Genomic DNA, 15,475 nt, shown 5'->3' with positions numbered 1-15,475 from the left:
AACATGATAATATTTATCATTATTCTGATTTGATTCCAGTCTTTATTCTGTCAGTCACAACAACAACTATCAACACTGCAAACATCCTCAACAAGGTAGAGACTGAAAAGACAGAATGTTTTTATAAATACGTAGCAAACTGAGCAAATTAAGCTACACTTCAGCATTTTAACCATATAAGAACAAAACAGACAGACAAACATAAAAAACTAAACTAAACTGAAGAAAAAGCTTTAAACTTGAATGAAAATATCCAAAGTTGGACGATCTCTGATGTAGAAACACACCAACATGGGTTTTATTTGTCACCTGGTCTTTAAGGTCTCTAAAGTGACGTTTTATTTTGGATTTAAGGTTTTCATTGATCGTCAAACTTCAAAAACTCAAAATCTTTCCAAGAATATTTGTCTCATTTCTTGTCAAAATGTTTCATTTCTAGTCAAAACTAAACTCTTTCCACTTAAAATAAGAGTCATCACCTAAAAATTAACTTGTTTTTAGATAATTTTCACTTGTTTCAAACAAATTTTCACTTGAAATAAGTAGAAAAATCTGCCAGTGAAAGGAAGTTTTTTGTGCTTGTAATAAGAAAGAAAAACTTGCTCCACTATCAGATTTTTCTACTTATTTCAAGTGAAAATATGTTTGAAAAAAGTAAAAAATGTCTTAAAAACAAGCTACTTTTTAATGTGATGAGTCTTATTTTAAGTAGAATGAGATTGTTTTGACTAGAAATTATATTTTGACTAGAAATAAGACAAATATTCTTGGTAAGATATTTGAGTTTTTGCAGTGCACAGTGTCATTTCGAAGACGTTTGAATGTTTAAAATCATCTGGACGACGTTGATCTTGTTAATCATCCTCACAGAAACAGAAACAGAAACAGCAGGCTGAACTGATGAGAGGGGGCGGGGCCTGTTGCCTGGTAACTACACACCGTCTCCAGGGAAACCACAGAGTTCCACAAGGAGAAGCTAAGAAGCTAAGCTAGGCTAACCACACCCTGACTATAAAAACATAATATTTTCATGAAATAACTGATGAATATTGTTTAAATATTGAACAACGGGTGAGTAAGAGACCCTGTCTTGTGGTAATTTGACTGAACTGAACCTTTAATGTTTGTCATTGGAGGTCAGTGTGTGTTATTGATCCACTGTGTCGATCAGTAATCAATGATTTTCATTATAGGAGGAATAGAGCAGCTGCTTCATCCGATTCATTTCTAATACGGCCGATATTGACTCAATATATCAGTCTATAGCCCTGGTATCCCTGCTGCAAGTGTGTGTGTGTCTGTGTGTGTGTGTGTGTGAGAGAGGGAGGGTGTGTGTGTGTGTGTGTGTGTGTGTGTGTTAATCTCCTTAGCTTCATTAAAGCAGATAGCAGCAGATTAGCAGGAGGTTCATGTAAATGAACATAATTCCAGTAGAAATTGAAACAGCGTCAGAGATAAATACGTCACGAGGGGAAAGACAAATATAATCAAAATAGCAATTAATTGAATTCCCTTCACGAAGCGGCGCCTGTTATTTGGTGGAATTACAAGCAGCTCCAGCGAGCTAATTGCTGAGGCCGATAGTCGGGATCAGCCGAGCGCGACTCCTTCCTCCTCCCTTCTCCTCCACATCTGGAGCGCTCCTCCACATCTGTCCTCATCCTTTCTATCCATCACCCCAATGTTCATTACACATTAAAGACTATTGAAGACATAATGAGACGTTAACGTGATCAATAAAGGCAATAAGAGAAGAAAAGAATGAATCTTTATTAGAGTTTCATTGTGTTTAGATGTTTTTAGTGAAGCTGTGTGAGTTAAAGGTATTTGGGGCTTTTATTCTGAAAGGACAGAGAGACAGGGGAGAAATGTATGCTGTTGAGTTTTTGTCAAACTGATGAAGTTTCACTCTAAAAATGAAAAGTTAAAATTGTTGGCCTAACAATATTTTTTCAGTTAACAAAACAAAAAAACATTTACTTGAGTTGGAAATTACAATTACGATTTCAACTATCTTTTTCAAATTTCTTGGCTAATTTGGTCGCATTTAACAATTTAACTTGGCAAAACTCAAGACTTAGTTATTTCAACTACTTTATATGTTACCTCAACAAAAGATCATTTGTTCAGCTAATTTTACCGTACTTTTTGTACTATAGAGCACCTGAGTATAAGCCGCACCAGCTAAATGTTAAAAGAAAATACATTTTGTACATATATATAGGCCGCACTTGAATATAAGCGTCAGGTTTTCATGTTGTAACATGAGATATTTACACAGAAACTGTGACAGTCCGCTCGCTTTTCCGCTGTTTCGGTTACGCTCCTCTCCTCCATGTGCATCTGTTTACAACGAAGCCGGCGAAAAATCAATCAACGGAGCGGTGGATAACGTTACATAACATATACGATGTTACGACGTGTGTGTTTGTGTAGTCTTAACCGTCATGAACACAAGATTACGGGTTACGGAGCGCGTTTGTGTCACGGTGCAGAGACGAGAGCTGAGACACTGCAAAAAACTCAAAATCTTACCAAGAATATTTGTCATATTTCTAGTCAAAATGTCATTTTTAGTCAAAACAAATCTCATTATATTTAAAATAAGACTAATCACATAAAAAGCAGCTTGTTTTTAGACACTTTTTACTTCTTTCAAGCAGATTTTCACTTGAAATAAGTAGAAAAATCTGATAGTGGAGCAAGTTTTTCTTTCTTATTACAAGCACAAAAAAGTTGTTTTCACTGGCAGATTTTTCTACTTATTTCAAGTGAAAATTAGTTTGAAACAAGTGAAAATGATCTAAAAACGAGTTAATTTTTAGGTGATGAGTCTTATTTTAAGTGGAAAGAGATTAGTTTTGACTAGAAATTAGACATTTTGACAAGAAATAAGACAAATATTCTTGGAAAGATTTTGAGTTTTTGCAGTGCAAAAAGTAGTGGCTTAGAGTCCGGAAAGTATACAATATGTAATTTTCTTCAAAACATAAGAATTTTAGTCCAGACTCAAAACGCAAAAATCTTTCGCAGCCAGTTACCTTGAATTTTTGAGTTTTCAAAGCTTTTTTATTTCACCGTACAGGAAGTCAGCGACACTTTCATTTCATTGTCACTTTTTTCTTTCTTTCTTTCTTTGTGGATCCTCACAGATTCTTCTATTCATCTGTTTTCTGTTTGATCGAATGAAGGTAAATGAGTAAATAAATGAGCGTTTACACCTCGGACCCTCAGCTCAGTTCAGCTCAGTGTGATGATGATGTCAGAAGGAAAACGGCGATGATGAACTGTGTGAACACGATCCAGTTCTGCTACTTCCTGTTTGCTTGAAGGAAAAGAGAAGTGGCTCCTCCATGTTGATTTAACCTTTAAATATCTGTACACAGACTTGACTCTGACACATCTCCACTCTCCCTTACACACACACACACACACACACACACACACACACACACACAGCTCTCTCTCTCTCTCTCCGTGTGTGTTTTGATCATGGCGGCGGCTTCGCTCTTTGATGTCTAACATGATTAGCTTTTAGGGAAACGCTGGATGTTTCATAAAAGTGTGTTGGCGGCGGCGGGGGGCCGTTTAGGAAGGAACCACAATCAGTGCAGCGCGCGGGGGGTGAGGGGGGGTCGGGGGGGGGTCGGGGAGGGGTCGGGGGGGGGGATGAATCAACCAAATGACTTCTGCAGCTTTGTTTGTGCACACGGGCGGAGAGAGAGAGAGAGAGGGAGGGAAAACGGGATGAAGGAGGAAGAGGAAGAAAGAGGATTAGACTTTAATGCAGTTTAATATTTGTCACATTCAGTTTGTTATGAAGAGACTATGAAGTTTATTTGTTTACAATTAGACGACACTAATTACTAAATACTAATTACCTTCCTGTTGACTCCCGACGACTCATCGACACAGCTCTCTTCTGATTGGCTGACTGAGTGATCCGATAAAAAAAAATAAAAAAAACAGAGCAGATTTCAGAATAAAACACTCAGAGAAACCAAATTGGATGGTGGTGAGGGGGCGGGGCTTAGTTGTGACATCAAAAAGTGACAGGAAGTCCTGACAGTTTCTGAATACAGGCTGTGTGTGTGGACTGAGGCTTTGATACTTTCACAGTATTAAAGGGATAGTTCATCATTTTGTCAAACTGGCCCATTGCCATAATCCCTATAGTCATAGCAGTAGTAGTTTGTTACCTTTAATTGTCGGTGCAAGCTGTTTTTAGAATGGCAGAGCAGAGCTACGGAGGCTCATTATGGGATTTCTTGATTTCAAGACTCATCAAATACACAATCCAACAACTCCACAACGCTCTGGTGGACAAGTTGTGAGCTGCACATTCACCACGCTATGAGATAATAACACAACGTTACCACACAGAGTTGTTTTAGAGGGAAATACAGAGACTGTTGATGAAAAACTGTCCCTGAAGGCAACGCGCATCAGCGGTTTTACATGTATTTCCCTCTAAAACAACTCTGTGTGGTAACGTTGTGTTATTATCTCATAGCAGCTCACGGCTCTGCTCCACCGTTCTAAAAACAGCTTGCACCGACAATTAAAGGTAACAAACCTACTGCTATGACTATAGGGATTATGGCAATGGGCCAGTTTGACAAAATGTTGAACTATCCCTTTAATATAGAACCTAGAGCTGCTTTATAATCACACTACACATGGACATCATCTACCTTTATACTGTATGGAGCTTTAACACAAACGTCTACCTTTACTTTGAAGGAGCTTTAACAGAAACATGGATGTGTAGACGTTGTGTTTATGGTCTGTTGGTCTCCATGGTGAAGACCCGCTCTCTCTCTCTCTCTCTCTCTGCTGTTTGTTCGGTGCTCTCTCTCCCAGAGTGGAGATGCTCCACTTGCTTCCCCTCTATTACCACCTCATCATGCTAAATTGCTTCAGTGTGTTTAACTGAAAATTAAAATGATTTCAGTTGCATTTTAATAGAATTGGGACGTGCACGCGTGTGTTTGTGTGTGTTCGTGTATCTGTGTGTGTATGTGTGTGTTCATGTGTGTGTGCGTGAACTCCCCAGAGGTAAAGCACATTCACAGTGAATGGGCCCTCAGACACTTGTGCACACACATGCATGGCAATGAGCGCGGTCTCAGGTGACTCTGCTCCGAATCCCATTAAAATGTCTGTGGTTATTATTGTCATTTGATTGGACTGTATTTTGACACTTGCATAATATTATAAAGCTAACAGCACATTGTGTCGGCGGCCCCTCGGAGATAAAGCTAAATGAGTTGAGGGAGTTTCTGCTGACAGTCCTTGACACACCTTGTTTGCCGTGCATATTGGAAGTATTCATCAAGGGTGTGTCGGTAAACACATCCCATTAACACTCCAGCACACGGCGGCGTGAAGAGTTCTGCAGGTCTGATGTGGTGGTTTCACTGGGATCTGCATGGGATCACCGTGGCGACGCCGCTGCAGCTCTCTGGGACGACGCGGATAATAAATACAAATAAATGAGTGTGTGCAAATGAGATAAGTAAAAAAAAAAACCCCAAAAAAACAAAGGAACCTGAGTTCTTTAGAGATGAAGACGAAGCTGAAACTGAAACGTCCCACAGTGCACCGGGTCACTGAAGGCATCGAGTCTGCTGAAAGAAGAAACAGAAATTGACTTAATGCACAAAACATATAAGAGATGAGATGAAAAAATGAAAAATATATATGAATATGAGGAGGTAAAATCATAAAGGATAAAAAGAGAAAGATGAAGCAGGTCGACTGTTTCTCTTGTTCATCACTTTATTAACATGACATCATTAACATCATCGCCAGTATTGTGATTATAATTATCGCTGTTGTTTTGACATCGACTGAAAACTAAATCTGTCTCATACAGTAACACCAGGCATGTGTGTGGAGCTCACATCAATATATTTATAGATACGTGACTGACTTACAGTAATGCACAAAAAGCAACAACATATGAACCGATGAGATGATAATGAGAAAAATATACCTATAAATATGCGAGTAGTTAAGACAATAAAGGATAAAAAGTTAAAAGGGCGAAGGATAAAGCAGGTTGACCTGTGAAAATGAGCATTAATACAAACTAAACTATTGACCAGTGTGAGACACATCTGGACCAAAGGTCTCAGTCGCTGCAACGTTTCACTCAGAAGCAGAAACGTGAAGTTGGACCAGAGTTCACTTTAGGATTCAAATTTAATGCACAGTCAAATGTCATTTATAACATTATATTTACATTTTATTATAACCTTTATTCATTCTCGAGAGACATTGAGGTTACTCTCATTTTCAATGTTGTCGAGTTTGTAAGCCAATTAAAATATTGACAGTGGTTACAGTCATTTGAAAGTGATTACATGACAATATACATTTAACAAGAAACCCTAAAGACTTACAGTAGATTAGAAACACAGCGATCCATGACCAAGGTCCTAAACTCTGTGAGTGAAGGGAGTTGTGCTGCAGCGCGCTCCAAGACCTATAGCGGCATCATAACACAAACCAGTCTTGCCAATACTCGTATAGACTGGAGGAACTTAGAGTAGCAGTAGTTCAGCTGAACGGGTCCTGTAAACCTGAGTTCCATTCTAACATTTGCAACATACAGTGGTAATTTGCCTAAAAGAGCTTTAAAAATATATAAAAACCAGTATCTCTTGCGCCTTTCCTCAAGAGAGGACCAACCTGGACAAGACACTGGACATCACACGCAGGAAGAGGATTATCATAATGTCCTATATAGCAAAGAAGTGCATCTTGCTCAACTGAAATCAACAAAGACCCCCATGATTTAATCTGTTTAAACAAATCTTAAATGAAACTTTAAGACTGGAACAACGCACATACGCTCTAAAAAATAAGGGGGCTGCCTTCCTGAGGATATGGGAACCGTTTATGGACCTCTGACACTATCATACCATAATAGGGTTTGACATGCCTACATAACATCCACAAGGATGAACTGTGAACTGTGACCATGGACTGATCTGATTTGATTTGCTGTATTTTGTTGTTATTGTTTATTTTGGCTGTTTGTTTTTCTTCCCTTATTTCTTTGTTTGATTGTCTGTTATGTCACTTAAATGTAAAAAATAAATAAAAAGATAATTGAAAAAAAAAGAAAGGGCCAACCAACTTCCCCATACAAAACACAGTGGTGAGTATCATATCTACTATCACCAGTGATCAATCTTAGAGCTGAATGACAGACTGAATCTAGACGTTTCAGAGTTTATCTGTCTATAGATGATATCACCATAATCCATGACAGACATAAAAACACTGCTTCAATTATTACTCTTCTTGAGAGCACTGAAAAGCAAGTTTTGTTTCAGTACAGAAAGCCAATTTATTTTTATTTTTTTCCAGTGTTTGCACGTGTTTCTGCTCCTGGTGTCACTGTTCGATTCTCTCTAGCTCTTTCAGGAGTTTACTGTAAATGTTCTCACTAACTCTGAATTGCACATAGATTTATATCTGATCATATTTAAAAACACATTGTTATAATATGAAAAGCACATTGTGATATATATAATAAACTGATATAAACATGATACGGTTGTTTTCTGCTGCAGCTGCAGGGAAGAGAAACTGAATCTTTATCGTTCTGAGTCCAGATGTGAAGCTGCAGTGTTGCTGTGTGTGTGTGTGTGTGTGCGTGTGCGTGTGTATGTGTGTGTGTGTGTGTTAAAGTGTCAGTCCAAACCACAGAGAGCTGATGGAGCGACACAGTAACAACAGTTGAGATGCATTAACCTGTAAACCTGTGTGTGTGTGTGTGTGTTCATTGTGTGTGTCTGAGTGTGTGTGTGTGTGTGTGTGTGTGTGTGTGTGTGTTGAGTGTCACAGACTAAAAGCAGTTCTCCCTGATCTTCAACAAAGCGCTGCTTCCTGTTGCCCTGTAACTCTCGTATCGCTCTCGTCTGCTCTCAGCTCCGTAAACACATTCCCTCCATTAACGCTCAGGTGGAGTTTTTTTTCCTCTTTTTCTCTCTTTCTTGCTCATTTATATTTCCTCCACACCTTCCATAATAGCCTGGATATGTGTGTATGACAGGACTTTAATTGCCTGAGTTAACAAGGTGAGCTCCACTCGGCCAACCTCTGCGCAGCTCAAATCATAGCAGCGATATTCAGATCCAATCCCCCGTAAACCTTTCACCCAGATGGGAAGTGCCAGAGCATAAATCCGGGCAATAACAGCAATATGCGCCGGGATCTAAAGTGGTAAATCCTTAAATGATGTTCTAACGCTCGGCGAGTGACTTCATTGGGGTGAAGTGACCCCACTCTTCAGAGACACAGAGGAGGAGGAAGGAGGAAGGAGGGAAGAAGGAGGGAGGGAAGATGGAGAGAGGGTGTGATATAAAACCTGGAACAAAAGGAGGAAGAAATACTTGATGAGGCCTTCACAATCCTCCGCTTCCACTTTATCGTCCTTCTCTCTCTTTGTTTCACTCGTCTGGATCGATTTTATTTTGGATTTTAACAGTTTATCCTGTTCAAGTTCAAGTTCACTTTTATTTATATAGGCAAGGAAAGGCAAGGCATCTTTATTTATATAGCGCATTTCATAGCAAGGCAACTCAATGTGCTTTACATAAAGACAAAACATTAAAAAAAGAAGCACAAGACAGAATAAAAACAAACAAAACACTAAAAACATAGTTAAAAGAGCAAGAGCAAATAAAAGTAAAATAAAAGAAAATAGATAAAGTTTTAAGTTCTCAGCTATAGGCACGTGAAAAGAGAAATGTTTTTAACCTGGATTTAAAAGTGCTGACAGTTGGGGCTATACAGCACAGTTAAAAGACCTGTGACAGTCGTCCAAAGTGCTTCACAGAGCAGAGACAGAAACAAGAAAACATGCATACCATCCCACATTCTCACACACAAATGCATGCATGTACTTATACGAACATATGCGCATACATACACATACGGCTACAGTAGTATAAACAACAGTGCACATAGTGTGCGATCGCTCTTGGTTTTTATGGATTTTGATCTCGGTACATCCAGCAACAACTCACTGGATGACCGTAGATCTCTGGCTGGATTTCAGATTCACAGTGTTTAAAGATGAAGATCTGTCGTTTGATTCTGCTGCTGAAACCACAGAGAAACACTTCCTGTCGTTCTTTTCATTATTAAAACACAATAAAACACTCAGAAAGTGGCCATGAGTTAATTATATATAATATGATCAATAAAACCACAGTTATGATAAAACTTCTGACAGTGTTTCATATTCTCTGACTCTGGATGAACAGGATGGAACTGGGATTATAGTTTGAGAGGCGGAGGGATACGACGGAGTGATTTCAGATTCTTTCTGTGACACTCAAACGCAGCAGAACATGTTTTATATACACTTTTTATTCCTTTGTGTGTGTGTCATAACCAATATAATATGTTGATTTTCCTGAGTCTTGACTTTGTATGAAAGTATTTAAAGGGGATATATTATGGAAATATCACTTTTTGAAGGCTCTTTAACATATATCTGGGTGTTTGTCTTGCCTTTAGGCCTCAAAATGTGAGAATTGACAAAAAAATCTGCAATTTTCAGGCTCCTGAGGTTGAAATCCACGTGGTTTTATGAGCTGTTCCCTTGGTTGTCTTCCAATCATGTAACTAGGATTCAAATTTGCATAACCCCACCCCTACTATTTGCATTTAAAGGGACAGGAACTGAAACCAGCCGGTCTGAACAGGGCTGTTTTAGAGCTGTGATGTTTGAACCTTGGGGTAATTTGACCCAAGCTTGTCACAGACATGTCTTTAACACACCTGGGAACTATTTTAATTTGTGGAAAAGTGGCAGAATACACTTCCTTTAAATTCAAAAACTGAGCTTTTTAATAAAATGTGTCCAGTGTTCACTTTCCTTTTAACTTCACCTTTTAACCATTGAAGTGTTGAGATCAACTGTGTCAAACTCATTTTAGTTCAGGAGCCACAAACAGCACAATTTGATCTCCAGTGGGCCGGACCAGTAAAATAACTAACCTATAAGTAATGAGCTGTTTTAGATTGGCATTCAACTCTGACTAGGGAAGTCCTGCTCTTAGGTGTACTACTTATTTTGCCTGTTTTATTTTATGCACTTTTAGAGCCTTTAACACCCTGCAGCACTGTAGCACTTTCTTGTGTTTTCATGTATTGTTTTATTGCGTTGTTGTAAAGCACTTTGGCTATTGTAAAGGGCTATACAAATACAATTTGATTGATTGATTGATTGATTGATTGAGCTTTGTTTAGTGCAAAGACACACATTATTACGATGTTTAGAGTTAGTGACCTATCCTTATACAAAACGTTATGAACATCCTGAAATTTCATGAGAAACATTTGTAGTAAAAGGCATCTTCGCACATCCGTGGCGCTTCATCTTCATCACAAACACACCTTGTTGTCATTGTCGTTGTTGTGTTTGCTGCTCTTGAACGACCTCAGACGTCGGTGAACGACTCTGAACGCAGCGGCTGATCTCAGACCTGCACTTTAACACGCTTCTTTGAATATTTAAGAGGACTGTTCTGACACCTGAAGGGGTTTTATTTGACTTTTAAAGAAAAACCCATCCCCCCCTCCTCTTTCTCTCTTTCCTCCTCACACACACCAATTCTCACTCCACTAATTGACAACTCTAATCATGTATTTCACTGCAGATAGCTGTTATTTCTGATAATTAATGTCATTGTCGCCATGTTTGATTTTAAATATTTGAATGGATGATTTGAATATTAAGTGGCTCCCCCCATCTGTCTCCTTCCAGGCCCGGCCCGATAAAGAGCCCATGTCTAATTGGTCTGCAACTCTGACAGTTAAAGCAATTAAGATGACAGGTAAGACTGCTGAAAGGTTTAGAGTGTTTAAACCTGCACTGACAGCTCCTCTCCTCTGGCCTGTGCTCCACCTCCTCCTCCTCCTCCTCCTCCTCCTCCTCCTCCTGCTCAGGCCTGGTGGTGGTGGCAATCTAGTAGAAAACAGGAAGCCATGATTGCCGTTCAGTCTCGGCAGACATGAAACAATTTGGTGATCTCCGGAGTTCTTTGTTTTCCATCTGAATAGGATTCCTGGAGAATCGCTAATAGGCTCAATTTTTCAATCCAATCAAATCGTCTTATCTTACAAAGCACGTACACACACACTCACACACACACGCACATATTGTTGACTGTGCCCAGAGGCCGAGGGCGATGATCAACCATCAGACTCAACATGTCACTGCTTCTTCACACATTAATAACCCGATCAAGACCCGGACCCTGAAAAACTAGTTAGAAACATGTTTGGAGGGTTTGAACAATTGAGATCAGAGGTGTCAAACTCATTTTAGTTCAGAGGCCACAGTTCAGTTCAGCACAATTTAATCTCAAGTGGGTCGGATCGATAGAATAACAGCATGATAACTTCTTTAGTTAAGAATCTTTCCTTTTGTATTAGCCTACATTATTAAGATGTTTACAGTTAGTGAACTATCCTTTTACAAAACATAAAAATATGTGCAATTTCAACAATATTATGCCTCTTCTGTCTTCTATGTGATTTTCACACTTGGCAGATTCATCCTGAGGCCGGATTGGACTCTCTGCCGAGCCGGTTTTGGCCCACAGGCCGCACGTTTGACACCCCTGATTTAGATAATCCTTTAAAACCTGTAGTTATATTTCATATATGCATGTCTGGACGTTGTAGATTAAATAAGCTACTTGATAGTTTGTCACCTCGGCCTTAAGTTATAGGTGACATTACCAGTGTCTGCTAGTTTATAGTGACATCATCGGTCAAAAATTCAGATTTCTTCTCTTTCCACACTCCTCCCGGACACAATTTATACTCTACACACATGACTTCTTCTCCAGATTTGTAGACAGACTTGTTCTCTCTCTCACAATGTTCTCAAAATATCAGAGAGATTTACAGAATTTGAACTGTCAGCCTCTAAGTGCGGCCACGTCTGTCTCTGCTCCTCATTGACTCAAATACAAAGATTTTCTGAGAGAAGCAGAACGGACCGATGTTTTAAACTTGCAAGTGTCTCCAAAATATTTACTGTAGAAACACCAAAATCACACCAAATCGTTCAGGAAGTCCTTACAGCGATGACGGTCTGTGTTTTGTTCTGATAGGAGTTACTGTTTTGTCACAGTAAGCCTAAATGTGAGACCAGTGCAGAAGCAAAAAATCTCTCTTTTTCCCCACGTTTCTGTCTGCCTCAGACTGGGGGGCCCCTATCGTCATTGGCAACCACCTCAAGTTGCTGTGGTAACCTCTGAGCCTCAGGCCAGAGCTCGTTAAGGTTCATAAACAATCCACCTGGAGCTCGTTAACATGTTTGTAAACACACGTAAACACACAGGTAACTTAATGTGGTTACAGCTCCTCCATATCAGTAGCTACTTATAGAAAGATGATCATGTGTCTGTCTGATCAGCTCTGTCTTGACCATAAGATCGTGGGTTTGATTCCCATGTTGACAGAGATGTCGACCCCGGCTGTAGCTCCCGTGGCCCTATCAAAATGTTCTAGTATCCTATTGTATGTATTATTATATTCTGCTCCGTAGCCCGGACGGCGATCATTGAGGGTGGGAAGTTTCCATCGTTCCACACTCAACTTTCTTACAGTTCACTGTGTTTTGACTCACAATAGTAAAGTGTAAGTGTGGACGTATTAGAATTGAGACGCAGCCTATCGTCTCAGTATCATGATAAATCCCTGTGGTGTGTCCTGTATCTGCTCTGAGGCCTCGTCCACGAGGCGGCGTTGAAGAGACGTCTCGATCAGCAGCTGAAGCGGCTCGTGTCTCCTCTCTGGTTCCTCTGCCACTTCCTCCTGTTCAGTTCATCACCCTGTTCCTGAGGGCGACCGCGGGCCACGGCTGGAATATAAATGGACTGAGAGCTTCGCCTTCAGGCTTAACCCCCTCCTCTCCTCTCCTCTCCGCGCCATGCCACAGCGCTGCACCAGACGACTGCTGACACTGCACAACTCCCCCTGTCCAGCTCACGCTCCATTCTCCTTTCATAATGGCACTGAGCTAAAAAGAAAAATGTATTTGCTGTGGACTGGTCGACTGGATAATGTAAAGTCAGTATCTGCACCGACATCGACCCAGCACACTGCAAAAACTCAAAATCTTTCCAAGAATATTTGTCTTATTTCTTGTCAAAATGTCTCATTTCTAGTCAAAACTAATCTCTTTCCACTTAAAATAAGACTCATCACCTAAAAATTAACTTGTTTTTAGATCATTTTCACTTGTTTCAAACACATTTTCACTTGAAATAAGTAGAAAAATCTGCCAGTGAAAGGAAGTTGTTTGTGCTTGTAATAAGGAAGAAAAACTTGCTCTACTATCAGATTTTTTTAAGTGAAAATCTGCTTGAAAGAAGTAAAAAGTGTCTAAAAACAAGCTGCTTTTTAATGTGATGAGTCTTATTTTAAGTAGAATGAGATTTGTTTTGACTAGAAATGACATTTTGACTAAAAATAAGACAAATATTCTTGGTAAGATATTAGATTTTTTGCAGTGCAGCAACTCCGAATAATATCAGATATCACATAATGTAAGTCAGACCAAACAAACCACATTCAAAAACCTGTTTATTCAAATATATATAGGCCTACATATGTTTTTTTCTGTATGTGCCCCAAAGTCTGTGATGCCGTTTAAACCTCCATGTTCTTCTGTGTTTTATTTTGAAGGGCTGATCCATGAGAAGATCTAAAAACCATCTCAGTGTAGTTTTCCATCTCCTCTCTCTCTCAGCTTCTCTCTGGAGCTCTGGTAACAACAGGTCGGTGTCAGCCAATCAGAAGAGAGGAGGAAGCTCTGAGCCTCTCTTCTGATTGGCTGACTGTTTTCTAAAAAAGATACAATAAAAAACAGAGCAGATTTCAGAATAAAACACTCAGAGAAACCAAATCCTGCAAAGTGTTGTTAGATGGATGGTGGGTCCAGGTGGTGAGGGGGCGGGGCTTAGTTGTGACATCACAAAGTGACAGGAAGTCCTGACGGCTGGTTTAAAGGCTCAGTTTCTGAATACAGGCTGTGTGCATTTCTCTGATACTTTCACAGTATTAATATAGAAGCTAGAGCTGCTTTATAATCACACTACACATGGACATCTACCTTTATACTGTATGGAGCTTTAACACAAACATCTACCTTTATACTGTATGGAGCTTTAACACAAACATCTACCTTTATTTTGAAGGAACTTTAACACAAACATCTACCTTTATACCATATGGATATACTTTATATTATATGTATACATCAGGATTTAAAATACAGTTGGTCGGGGGGAGGGTTCACCTTGATATCACATATTTGACTTTTCATGAGAGTGTGTGTGTGTTTCCTGCAGCGAGGTCAGTGCAGAGTGCTTCCACCTCATACCAGCTACTTTTTAATCACAAAGCTTATATTGAGTTAGGACATTTTTTAGAAAAATATCAGCGTTACAAATCAAATATATATTTATATAGTTTTTTCCATCTGTGTGATTATTAAGTGAAGAATCCTGACAACAACAACTACAACAACAACAACAACGCTGAGAGGAGGTGTGTGTGGATGTTCAGATGAGGACAAATAAACCGGATGAGAGAGGGAGAGAGTATGGAGGCAGAGCGGAGAAGAAGCAATCATTCAAATGAAAGCCCCTCGGAGGTGTGCAGCGCTTTATTGAATTCGCCGTTTTTTTTTTCTCTTCTCTATTGCTATAGCTCATCTGCTGCAGCAATAATAGAGAGAATGTTTTAGTTGATTAGATACCTGCCGTGCAACGGAGAAACATAATGTGGAGCAGGGATACACTCCACACTCAAAACATTCAGAATGGAACTGATTATTAGAAGAGAAACGGTGGATATTATATTTATTTGTTTCACAGCAGCAGCAGACGGAGAAGGAGGAGGGAGGGAATTACCGTAGAGTAGGAAAACAGAGAGTGCATGCATGGTGTGCCGAGTCTTTGTAGTGCTGTATTGGCTGGATTGGTGGCTCCTCTTCTCCTCTTCTCCTCTTCTCTTCTCCCTGTGCGCTGCCCGGCTGAATTGCGGTGACCTAGAGCGATTCTTGAACAAATAAGATTGCCTTTGTGTGTGCATTATTTTCTGTTGACATTTGCTAAGCGCTGCAGCTCCTGGCCATGGGAGATAGATGAGGGCCCTAAAATGTCTCTGTATCTGCCAGGGCCTTTCATGTTACCTTGAGAGCTGCGCTTATGTGTGTGTGCATGTGTGTGTGTGTGTGTGTGTGTGTGTGTGTGTGAGTGTGTGTGTGGAAAAAAAAAAGGGAGAGGGAGGAGGAAAAGCAATGTGATTGCCGTTCAGTAGAAATCCACTGGAGCTTTGTTTCTGACAGCTGAAGCTAAAGGTTATTGTGCTGCTTTTCTCTCTCTTCACTCCTGCTGCTGCTGCTGTTGTCTGTTGTTCAGGTGCAGAA

The sequence above is a fragment of the Trachurus japonicus genome, chromosome 20 (assembly GCF_045865225.1).
Source record: "Trachurus japonicus isolate A0001 chromosome 20, Traja_1.0".
Lineage (NCBI taxonomy): Eukaryota > Metazoa > Chordata > Actinopteri > Carangiformes > Carangidae > Trachurus > Trachurus japonicus.
This window is presented reverse-complemented; position numbering follows the sequence as displayed.